We start from the raw sequence: 12,994 nt of genomic DNA, 5'->3' as shown, positions 1-12,994 counted from the left end.
AAACAATTTTTGGAAAACAATTTTTTAATTTTACAAAATGAGGAGTTTCAAAATTTTTAACTTCTTTAACTTTAAATTTTACTTTCTAATTTTATTCAACTTTAAATTTTAACTTCTTTATATGCCAAAAAACTATAATAATCTGACCTGCAAATTATCTACAGATCGCATTATTTCGTAATAATTATCCCATAAATAATTGTCTTCAATTAAATTTTCATTCTCAAAAAATCGATTTTCAGGAAATTGAAATTAATTTATTTAATAAACTGTATATCTAAAAACAAATTAACGTTATACAACAACGCAGTTACTTTTTTTAGTTTATTAACACACATAATAGTACTACCATACTAATATTATTTATGGTACCACAACAGTATTATTTTCAAATGTCTGTTTTTGAATATATCAGTCATGTCAAAAACAACATAATTTAATTCAATTTTATAACTTCAAAATCCTTTTCCCCTTAGTGACATATCCCAAAAAGTAGAAAAAAATATTAAAAACAACTGAATAACAAGCTGTCTATAGCCTTAAAAAAATACAAGAGAAATAACCTGAGTCCCAGAAAAATTATAACCGAAAAAAAAAACTCTTTATCGCACTTAAACTATACCCATGGGATGGCCCTAAAACATTTGGCGAAAAACACTACAAAGAAATGATGTCAGTAGTATTAAAACAACCAATATCACAACCTTACCTTGACTGTCAGAAATCCTAGATTCGCCTCCTCGGAGAAATAGGAGGGCTAGGTTAAATAATGAAGTAATCACATAGAGTAGAAAAGGTGCTTATTGTATGTCTGTTTTTTCATTTGGCGTAATTTCCTCTGAATTTATGTTATCTGTACCAGGAGTAAATGCACGCTGGTGTGAGTTGTATGAAATGATATTATCCCTAGCACACTTTTCGCGCAGCAGCAGGAAAATAGGGCTTTGGACCCGGCCGCATAGGATGATGATGCACTGGAATCTTTTTTTCCTTGCGAAGCGTGGAACGGTGGCAACGATCGGATCGACTGGAAAGCGATGGAAGCGACATCTGCCGGGTGATCTCTGTGTCCGGAAGAAACATGGCCGAAAATCGTTTTTCGGGATGAGGAAAAGGAAAAGAGGAATATTTTCTTTTTCCTTTCTAAATGCAAATGAAATAAATTTTGGAACGGTATGGTCAAAGTTTCGGAAACTATGATTTTTTGTTCTGTTTGCGAAAAAAAAAATTGGCGCTGTACTTGAAAACAAATAAAATGTGAATGTGCAAACTAGTATTTTAGTTTTTGTAAAGAGCACTCAGTTAAGTAAAAACTAAATTTTTTATCAATTAAGAAAAGTCTTTCTTGTTTGTGTATAAAAAATGAAAATAGTATTTGTAAAAGCAATAAATTCTTTTTGACATTTAAAATTTAAAGTTGATAAAAAATTGCTACTATATATTTACCAAAAATATTTTAGTTGAATCAGAAATAGTTAGGTCCCTTGGATATGGGTTTAAAAATTTATATATTGATTGATTTTGGTCCAAGAATGTAAAATGTAACATTTTTAAGAGTATAAATATGAAAAAAAAATTATATTTTGAAATGAAAAATATAATGTTTAGAATGTAACGTAAGATTTTAAAAAACAGTATCCATTAAATGTAGCATTTTGAAAAACTATATTAAAACCTACATTTTCATCAATAATTATGCAGAATTTTTTAATTTTAACCCCATTCCTTAGATTCGGGTATTACGCAGATTTCGTTTTTGATTAAGATTTTCAAGTAGATAAACTAAATATAGAACTAAATATTACAGTTTATAAACAATGTCTTTACCAAAAAATTTATTTGCAAGAATATGGTGCAATTTGCAGTGTTTCTGAATCGATGGAAACACCGAAAAGCTCGATAACTTTTACCAAAACGCTGGGGAAATGTTTTCGGTTAAGTTGACAATCAACAATATTAAGTTAACAATATAATATGTGATACAATTTAGTAAATATGGTAAAGTTTGGCAATTTAATTATGTTAAATGTGAGCTTGGCATAAAAATCAGTTATTCGGTTAGTTCTTTTCAATTTTGATCTTTTTATTAAGTGTGTGGTAATAAGAACTATAATTTTGAAAACCAGAATTTCCGGGAAACCGTTACCATATGAACAGGAAAATTACCAAATGAATTGTTTAAGGCGACTGCCTGGGTACGATGAAATTTTTTTTAAAAATTAATTTTTTTAAAAAAACATATGTGCTATTGGTTCATGTGTGGCATAAAATGATATAAACAAGAAGAAATATTTTTGAATATCGCATAGTTTTTAAAATATTTGAAAAATTAAGCCTAAAATGAGCGAAATTTAGAGCTTACGCCAGACACCATACACTTAATTTAAATGAATAAAATACAATTTCTTTTTCTGTACAGATTATTTTGACCCTTATCTGTGTTCTGAACTAAAGGTTTATGAAAATTTTAAAAATTACCCAAATGGAGCGGTAAAATCTAGAAAAACAGCAATTTTTTCATTTTTTTCAATAGTTTTTTATGTTTATATACCTGTAACATGACCAAATATTTAAATTGAAACTTAGTTTTAGTTCAAAACACAGTATATATAGTTTATAACATTTATACCAAATTTCATAAGACAATTTCCATTAGTTTTGGAGTATGAGTGTCTGGCGTGAATCAAAATATTAAAAAATACAGTTTTTCAGAAAACGCTTTTAAAGATTTACTTATACAAAAATAGTTACATAGACTTATTCAACAAGCTTTAATTCAATAATATTTGCAGTTCAGCCCTTTATGTAGCTCTTGCTTTTTACAGTTTGCATTTTAATCCATTATCTTTTTTTTTATGACCAATTTTCTATTGAGCGACAAACAGTAACTCGAGCCCGCGATTTTCTTTTTTTCAAATCGTTAGTTATGTATGCAATAATTCACAGCAAATTACCAAACTCCTTCTAAAACAGTTTTAGGTTGTTAGAATCAATTGGCAAACAATACCTAAGTCATTTTAGAATGTAGTATAGTTAAATATTTATATTTTTTCATAAAACAGGCAAAAATGACGCGTTAATTTTCGCTGTATTTTGTATACACAACTACATGATTAAAAACATTAACTTCATACTACACACTAATATTATTTTTAACTTTATTTCAAGCAAAAACTGTATTATTTTAAAATAAACATTATAAGATATGCCTTTCATATGAAAACACAAAATTTTACAGTACATAATTTTGAAAAAAGATTTACTATGTTAGCATATTCGTTTACTATAACTAAACAGTGAAATAAAAGTACTTAAATAACAATAAAAAGTACTTAAATAACAACTAAAACTACCGTCAATTTAATATTAAAGCTTTTTTTAATAAGATCGTGGCAAATTTGAACGCTGAATAAATCATAGCAAACAGAAAATATAAATATCAAAATTGATGCCATTCAATTTCACTTCCTTTAAAAAGTTTATACATAATTTGTTGCCACATGCGTTTAATTAATATTATATAAAAAAAATTAATAAATATTAATATTTTTAATAGCGTTACAAGCAAAAAAAAATTCTTATTGGCTCAAAACTACATTGTTTACAGTTAATTTTGACGTTTTCAGTGCACTTCCGGTGTTTCGGAATCTCACTTCCGGTTTCAAAATCAGCTATAACTTTGCTTCTAATTATCGAAATTTTAAAAACAAAGCATTTTTAGAATCCTAAGAGTTCATTCTTTTCAAAAATGCAAAAATCAGAAATTCGAATTATTTGATGAAATCGGTCATTTTAAGGCTGGCAGATACCTTAAATACCGTATATTTTGGTTTCATTTAACAGAATTAAATGTTATTACCATACAGTACGATAATGATACCAGAATTGTTTTTTACCATGCACTATTGTCTTATATTACTGGACTTAAAACCTACAGAAGTTATATTACAACTATAGTTTAAAAACTATTATTTTCGTTTTTGGCATAAAGGAATGAAAATTTAAACCCACTCCGAGAGATCGTTTAATTTGTGTTAAAAAAAACTATTTTTAGTATACAATCACAGAGGCGGTTTTTTATCTACTTGAACTTAGTAGTTTCGAAAAAAACTTTTTTTCCTTTTACATCTTATTAATTTCTAAAAATTTGTTGTTTTTTTCTTTTTCTGTGAAAATATTTTAAGTTAGTTAAAAATGAAACTAAATACAAGTAGATTAAATAACATGTTTTTTATTGAAGAAAATCTTTCAAATATTGAAGATTTATTCAGCAACTCCTTAACTGAAGAAGGTTTTAATTTAATTTTCTGCCATTTTTAAAACTTTTCTTCGGCTTAATTAGATCATTAAATTCGGATTACATATAATCTTACGTCATTATTCTTAAATTCGACAAAAACTCGACAAGTGCTAAGTAACACTGCAGTTACATAAAACTAAATTAAATAATGAAACTGCAGGATAAAAGTAAAGAGAAATAAATTTATTTTATTACCTTCCTACAAGTACTAATGGAGGCAAGATTTAATCAAATACGAAATTGAAACTTTTAAAATATATATAGAAGAAAAAGGTTTTATAAAACTTTTGATCACTTTGATTCTCGAATATTAATTTGTATCTTAAATATAAAAATAAATAAATGTAAGCGACATTTTATCAAATTACATACGCAGATTAAAATTCCGGATCAAATTACAGTATGAAATACCGGAACTTTAAGTACATCATCAGTAAAATCCACTTTAACCGTAGAATAATATACTGTATTTATTTAATAAAGTGATTCAGCGATTTTATGAATTTATTATTACTTCTTACGGATTTATTATTACTGAAAAAATTTCTTAATATTGAATTATTTTGTTCCGTATCATGCTCCGGTGAAAATGGACTATACTGTAAAAACTACCAGCAATCTGTGTGCTGATACTTTATACCATATTTAACATTAAAATATAAGGAATGAAATCAAACTGGAAAATTTGATTCCAATAGCTCTGTCAGGATAACGGACGAAAGCTTAATCTCAATAATTCTAACTTTACTTCACAAAGACTTGTCAAATAAATAACGCTCATACACATAATCATGTGAAATTGTACTTTATTTAGATTATAGATATTATTCACATATCAAATTATACGTCTTTATTTGAAATTTCTTTTGCAGCGAATTGTGAGGCTAGTTAATAAGCCTTTGAGCTCAATTATAAAACATATTTTTGCAATGATCCTTAAATGAAATAAAAATATTATTTCTCTATTCATTTAATAGCAATCGAAAATTTTTCGAAATATACAGTTTAGAAATCTTTTCAATATTTTAAAGCATGTTATTTTGAATGGTAATACCAAAAATTTAAATATATTTAGTAGAATAGTTCTATATATATAAAAATTCAATATCCAAAGTACAATATTTCTGTTTTATTGCTGTTCGGTTTCGGTCACACTTTGAATTTGAAATTATAATAGTTCAAATTTAAGTTATCCTTTTTTTATATTTGTTTTCTATTACCATTAAATTAATAAAAAAATAATGATAAAAATTAAGAAAGCATATTTCCCTTTCATACATTTAATACTATGTCGAATAACACTAAAATCACTAAATTGCATTATTCATACGATTGTGACCTTATTGCAACAAGCGATATACATTTTTTAAGCAAATAAATTTATAAATGTAGTATGGATATTTCAGCACGAAATATAATTTATCAATTTGAAAATTCCTTCTTAGGCATCATAGCTCTCATGATATCAACCCCTACCCCCATTTTGCTTATTGATTTTTAATAACAACCATGGCAGATAATGAGATTTTTACATCTAAAGAAATATTAAATTGAAATGTCTCAACTTTTTTATTGCTTCAAAACAGATTCTGTTGTCGATATTTTAATTTAAGAAAATTTAAGCTTAAGCATTTTATTCATTTACCATTGAAATGGTTTGGAGCCAAAGAGCACGATTGCACAAAATTGCACGATTATTTGCCTTTAAACTTCAAATAAAGGTTCAAAAGCATATGATATACTTATCAAAACCTGCCATACCATTATTTCTCTTGAAAACTTAGTTAAAAAATTTAAATGTACAAGAAATTATTCACCAAATTCACCAACGAACTGCAGATTGGTAAAAACTTAATCAATTATCGGTGGTAAAATTTAACTACACCCTTTTGAGTTTGTAAGAATGCTTTATTCGGTAGGTAACTTGAAACAATGGAATCAATCACACAATTTTTGGAGTTTTTTTAACACCAAATTCGGGAAGGTATTACACCACATTTTTTGCAGAGCACTTTAAAAATCTAAATGTATTAAATTAAAAACATTTGTTAAGTCAAAAATAATGATTTTTCTGATAATAAATTCAGAAAATTAGGCAAATTAATCATCTTTTGCATATCATGACTGTTACATTATTAAACGACACCTATTTCATAAGCGTTTTACGAAATTCTTTATGTATTCCTATTTGTTTCGATTCATTTGAATCCTTTAATAGGAATCGTTCTTAACATTCTCGATGATCATTCCATCATATTTTCTCATTAAAAGCTATTGATAGCATTAAAAGTAATCCTACCTCATTTGCATATAAATTGAAAATGTCAGGTTATAAATTCGTATTTCATATATTCGTGTTATTAGAAATATTTCAAATCAAAAAATTAAGAAAATGAAACGTTCATAAAGGAATGATGAATCGAGTGTATGTCTAATTGACTTTTGATGCGTGATTTTTTCTTCAAATATTGAATTACAATGATAAAGTCTGATGAATGATTCTGATTAAATACGATAGCACTCTGAATCGATAAACATTGAAACAGGTTATTAACGAATAAATAGAATGGGTAGCACATATAGCGGATTATATTTTACAGTTTGATAAAGAAAGTCGTCATTACTGTCAAAAATCAAAAATTTTAAAAATTGAAATTGTATTCACAATTAGGGTCTGTAAAAAATGCAAGGATTTTTCCACAATCTGTCAGAAAATTTTAAAAGTTCTTTTGATGTAATAACTAGCATTTTTATTTTAATCATATCAGGCAAAGTACAGGCAAATATTTTAAAAATTAATGAGCGTTAAGAAATGGGAATAAAAAATTATTAAATATTTTGAAGTTAGAGTTAAAATGCTCATTTTGTTTATGCTACTTTTGAGAAAAATCATGCAATACACAATATTTACTAATTAATTTAAACATTTAAACTGCGATTTATGAGTAATGATTCGCATTTTTTTCCAACTGTCTGTTGGTGCATTTGTTCTTTACCACGTTTTTTTTACACTGTAAGAAATTCTGTATCAAATTACGGAATAAAGGACCGGCACTTTGGATGTATCATCCGTTAATTCCATTTTAAACCTAAAATCCATTTTAAACCTAAAATCCATTTTAAACCTAAAATCCATTTATTTTTACCGTAAAATATACCATCATTTTGATAATGATATTTATTTAATTGGAGTTATTCTCTGACTTTATGGTAATTATTACTGTAGAAATTACGATGTATCAGAATTTTTGTTCTGCAACATGTTCTGATAAAAATTTATAATAAGGTAAAGTACCAGCCCTCAGAGTGCCAGTACTTTTTACAGAAATTTTTTACAGTGTAATTGTACGACGGATGGATATTTGACCATTTTACCTCTAGTCCTTTACCTAAATTATCAAATTTCAGATCAAGTTCTGATTAGCTGGAGTGTTCAAATCTCAATTGCACCTTTATATTTGAGGGTAATAGATAGATATTTGATAGCAATTTGTTTCTGGTTTTAGCTGTAAGCAGAATTTATTTCCAGTTTTATCTCTTAACACAATTTTTCGTCAGTCACTTTTTGACTAGCTAGAGCGCACAAATCTCAAATAGAGCTCTTTACCTGGTAACAATACAGTCAATCATTCATTTTACTTCTCCTTTTAATTTTAAATAAAAACAAGATTTTAACTTTATTATTTAATTATACTATCTATAAAAATAATTATCAATTTTATCTATGAGTCAAATTAAATTACATTTGATTAAATTCATTGATAAGTTGATTATAGCAATGATTTTATTCAAATAACTCAGAACAGTGAAATTTATTTTATGAAACTGGAAGTAAAAAATGAATAAATGAATGATAATAATTATAATAATAATAAACATGCATGCAAATACAAAGAAAAATTAGAATAAAATTTTTGTCCGTATCTTATCAAAGAAAAAAAGGAATCGAAACGAAAAAATAACAATATTGAGCCTTAAAATGTTTAGGAAAGCAATATTTTGTCTGAAAAGTAGGTAAAATAAATGTTTCTTAGAGTAAATAAAATTGATTAATATTAGCAATACTAATTATAAACTTCAATGGAGCAAGCCAAAAAGCTGAATATGCTGCTAAAGTTAACTATGAAAAATGTAAAATGTTGTTCTTTCCGAAAAGTTAAGTGGAAAAAGATTTTATAAGAAAATTATTTATATAAAATATGGAATTTCAAAAATTTATTTTGCTATTCTTTCAGGTAAACTCTATATATTAACGTAGAAAATTTTATTCAAAAAAATAAAAAAGTAAAATAGATTGAAATGTCTTATAACGTGGCGCAATTCTAAGGTTGAAAATTACCTAAAATAGAATCTAAATATGGTATTAGTATTTACAAAAAAAAAAAAACTATAATATTTTTTTCATAATAATTTATTTTAAAGCTTTAGAAATTCAAAGTTAATATTCTTGGAAGATAATAAGATATTTCATTTATTGAGCTCACAAATATTGATGTTTTTTAAATTTAGTTACATTATGAATAAAAAAAACTTCCAGAATATGTTAAAATTTACCATGCTTCTGGCTCTATGGGAACATTAAAAAACTCATTAATTTTAACCAAAGCTCTTTGGTACTTACTTGAAATATACTAGCTAAAATAACTCAGCATGAGTTAAATTTCACTTATATGTTTGCAAAAACCCACATTTGAGTTACAATGAGAGGAAAACCACGAAAACTTCCCACAGTTAGCCGAACAGCAGGGGGATTCTCACCCACGATCCATCTATCACTGAGGATATTTCACGTCAGCCCTGTGATCGGTGCTAGCCGGAAGCAGAATTCGTATCAACCGGCCACCACTAGGATTCGAACCTGAGTCAGCTTATAAGGACTCGAACACGCTATCCAGTGAGCCACCGCGGCTCTTTTCATCATACTTAAAAAAATAATTAACTGTTAAAATGAAAAATATCGTTTTAAACGTTGATCTTTTGAAATGTTGCGTTAAAATGAAAAAATAAAAAAAAAACCTTTGCAAAGCAACCGAGCTGTATTATAATAGATTGTGGAGGACTTGGAAGTAATTACAGATCCTGGTAAAAATAAACTTGAGGGTGCCCCTTGGCAAAATTGGCGACTTATGTTTGGCGCCATTCCTGTTTGCTCGGAACACCGTGCTATATTTCAATAAAACATCGGACAAAACTATATAAAATTGCAATGAATTCAATATAAGCAAAATTAATAAACCCAATAAAATGCATTTTGAATCGAAACAAAAATTAATGGAGAAAGCACAGAAAGAAAAGGAGAAAAACAACTCACTTTTTCATTAAACTTGAATTTCCTCAGATTTAGGTGCACAGAATTCTCTAATAGCGGTTAGATACTGTCTAAATTTATCATGAATGGAATCTGTGTACATCCATCGCCACATAAATTCGGCAAAATACGAATCGAAAATGGCGTCTGTGGTACCGGACTGGCAGTGACATTTTTTTCTAAAGTCCCTTTTTATGACTCCCCACATACTTTCGATCTTATTGACCAGAAGCAAAAAATTACCTTACCAGCCGGAATCCAACCTAAGACTAATGGACCTCTGAAATTACATATACCGCTGAACACTTAAAAATAACGCTAAAATCTAAACCAATCAGAATCATGATTGGGTTTCAACTTTTCCCAGCTTGGCGATCAACCGCGACCACAACTAGACGAAAATCAAGGGGCACCCTCAAATATAGTCTACCCACGAATTCAAAATAGTAGTATTTTATTTAAAAAAACTGAATAACAGCCAAGTTAAATGAAAAGTGTTTATAAGATATTGTAAATAATACAATTTTAAAAATAACAGATAAATATGTGCACTTACCAAGAAGTAAAAATAGCATCTTCCTCTGAAATTTTGTCTTTCGACAATTTAGGCTTCTTGAAGTCAAAACCGCCAACAGCCATTAAAATTCTCTGTTCACTTTCTACCTCACTCCTTATAAATGACATCAGACCATCAAGTCTATCTTTCGGAGTGTCGCCAATTTTCGATTGTCTTTGCCACACTCCAAGAAGCTCCTCAGGAATACATGTCTCCACTAAAGGGAATAAAATTACATCATACATTTTAGTGGTTATACCTAATGATTCCAAAGCCCTTAATTGTGATTCTATTTGGTCATATAGAGAAGAAAGTGAAAAAACCATTTGTGATTTTGCATTTTGTATGACTAAAGATAAAAGTTCTCTAATGTAAAACTTAACTGAAACATCATCTTTGCCAAATCGAGATTTGAAGCTTTCCATGACTTTTAATAATTTTCGGCTGTTGCCGGATAACTTAAAGCAAGTTCTCTAGCACGAGAATTGTCAACCGTACACTGTATAAGATATTAAAATTTATCACCAGGATCTAAAGTTAAATCTTCATCTATTTTTTTAAACCATGTTTAAAATTGATAACCATCCTTTTATACTACCGTCATATTTGGCAAGCTCAATTTTAGGAAATTTGATTTCAATTCGGCTGTTCTATGTTTGTCGATGAATTTTCTTCATTGAGCTCTTTAAAATATTCATCAAAAATTGTTTCAACTTCATAATAATTATTACAATAATAATCAATTGACTTACTTTCACTTTCAATTTCTTCTTCTGTAATATCATCGGACTGCAGCATAAGTTCCAATAATTCGTTATCCAACTTTTAAAGTTCTTCCTTCTTTATTTTCAACGTTTCAAATGTAGCTCTAACTTGTTGCAAATCTTTGGTTGCCGCTGACTCCATTTCATTTAAAATCTGATTACTTAACCGAGTGAAGGAGCTTCGAACAATCTTCCATAGTTTTTGAATTTTATCCATCGTATTATTGAAAATACTTTATATGTAAGTTCGGATTACTTCTTACTATCACGTCCTCAGGTCACCAAAATGTTACGAGACTCTATCAGAAAGTAAATTATTCTGTCATTCTCTACTTCTAATCCAAATAATAAATCTAACTCCAACTTTTAGTAAAGAAGAACAACATTTTATTTACATAATAATTTTCAGACGATCATTTCTTGTTCCACAAAAAGAAGAATAAAAAACGTAGCCATGACAACTTGGAAGTTTTGAAAGAAATCAAAAGTTAGCTTTTAGCTTACATAAAAAGTAATTAACAACTTTTGACAACCACTTCTAATAAGATGTGCTTTAATTTTTCATTTAAATTATATTAAATACATAATAACGAGTAAAAATTAAATATTCAACAAGACGTAAAGTCGAAGCGAGAACAAAACACTTTTAATTAGACATTTTAGACAAGTTGTTCTATCATATCGTCATAGCAACCTGAAATCCACATCGTTTTCTTTTTAAAATAAAGCGATACTTATTCCAGCTTATAGCTCACACACAATTAAATTATGAATAAATTGAATCTACATTTAACAGTCTTACAAATTGGCATGTTGCTTCTCATCAAGTCATGCTTGAGCAAAAATAGCTCAAGAATCGTTTAAATATCTGCAACTCAAATTCGATTTAACGCAAAGCAAACATCTCGCTAAATCATAGGTTAAATTTAACTCAAGTTTAATTTTTAAAAAATCACTCTTTCATGAGAAGGTAAATAAATTATTATTTTTATTAATTAATAAAATTATAGTTTTTATTAATTAATTATTAAATTATTGTTCTTATTAATAAATTATTATTTTTATTAAAAAATTATTATTGTCAAAGTTAATAAATTATTATTTCTTTAAAAAAATAATAATAATTTATTTATTTCGTTCGAATATTAACGCGTGTAAGTACAGATAATAATTATTTATCAAACTGATATTTAAGCCCTTTGGAAAAAATTACTGAGCATTTTAATGTTCCCATAAAGTCAGAAAAAAGGTAAATTTTACCACATTCTGGTAAATTGGCTATATCGATCAAACAATCGCTTATTTTTATTTCATGAATTGACTCTATCACTTTGAGAAAATTAAAATTACAAGAGGCCAATAGATCTTTACGTCTTACTTTAATATAACTTACATATATTCATCAAATATAAAACATACTTATAAAATGAAAGATATTAATTATTTTTAAATAAGTCTTTTTTAATATTTTATTTTATAACCGTCGTTGAACAGCCGACCCAATTGTTAGTTTACGACTACTAATGTTCAACTCCGTAGCTTAGTAATTTTGAACCCAATCCAAAAGACAATAGAACTCCTGGATCAAGTGCTGGGAGTAATTTGCCTTCGTGGAGGGCTTTTTGATGGAACTAACCAATATATGCATTACATGGAGTGGAAGATCACGAGAATCTTCCGTGGTTATCCTGACGGCAAGGGGACTCTAGCCCATGATCCGTCTACCATTGAGGATATTTCACGTCAGCACTGCGGTCACTGCAAGCCGGATGCGGAATTCGTATCGCCTGGGATTCGAATCCGGTGCCGCATTCGATTGTGTAAAGTAGTCTTTTTTCATTTTTAATTCATGTATTAACAATAATTTTTAATCATTTCGAAGGTATCACTTCAGCTTCATAACAAAGTTTGTGTGGCCGCTAAAACAATTATAACGGTGCCGCCTGCATGTTATTACACAATGAAGACAGGTTGTGCTCTGGAAAAACGGTTCCTGCCAGCCTTTGCACTCGTTTTCTTCTCAGAACCAGCTTTTAGGAACATAAACCGTTCTTTCTACCTTGTTT

At 28.1% G+C, this 12,994-nt stretch overlaps 1 protein-coding gene and 1 long non-coding RNA gene across 5 annotated transcripts in view; both read right to left on the bottom strand.

The window, feature by feature from the left end:
- The window catches only part of LOC107447376 (coiled-coil domain-containing protein AGAP005037), a 759,443-nt gene extending 758,412 nt beyond the window's left edge, over positions 1 to 1,031 (bottom strand). For all 4 annotated transcript variants that reach the window (XM_071184692.2, XM_071184693.2, XM_071184694.2 and 1 more), the window contains exon 1: positions 710 to 1,031. The gene's annotated coding sequence lies outside the window, so the exon portion shown is untranslated. The remainder of the gene's footprint in view (positions 1 to 709) is intronic.
- A 9,125-nt stretch (positions 1,032 to 10,156) lies between these two features.
- LOC147802772 (uncharacterized) lies at positions 10,157 to 11,337 on the bottom strand. Its single transcript, XR_015430037.1, has 2 exons — positions 10,917 to 11,337; positions 10,157 to 10,381 (listed from the first exon to the last, which is right to left on the bottom strand). It is a non-coding gene; the product is annotated as an uncharacterized LOC147802772 (long non-coding RNA).
- Positions 11,338 to 12,994: the final 1,657 nt, after the last annotated feature.

The sequence above is a fragment of the Parasteatoda tepidariorum genome, chromosome 10 (assembly GCF_982258835.1).
Source record: "Parasteatoda tepidariorum strain Cologne lab strain chromosome 10, Ptep-v5.0, whole genome shotgun sequence".
Lineage (NCBI taxonomy): Eukaryota > Metazoa > Arthropoda > Arachnida > Araneae > Theridiidae > Parasteatoda > Parasteatoda tepidariorum.
Note: the sequence above shows the minus strand (reverse complement) of the source record. Positions and strands in the feature narration are given on the sequence as shown.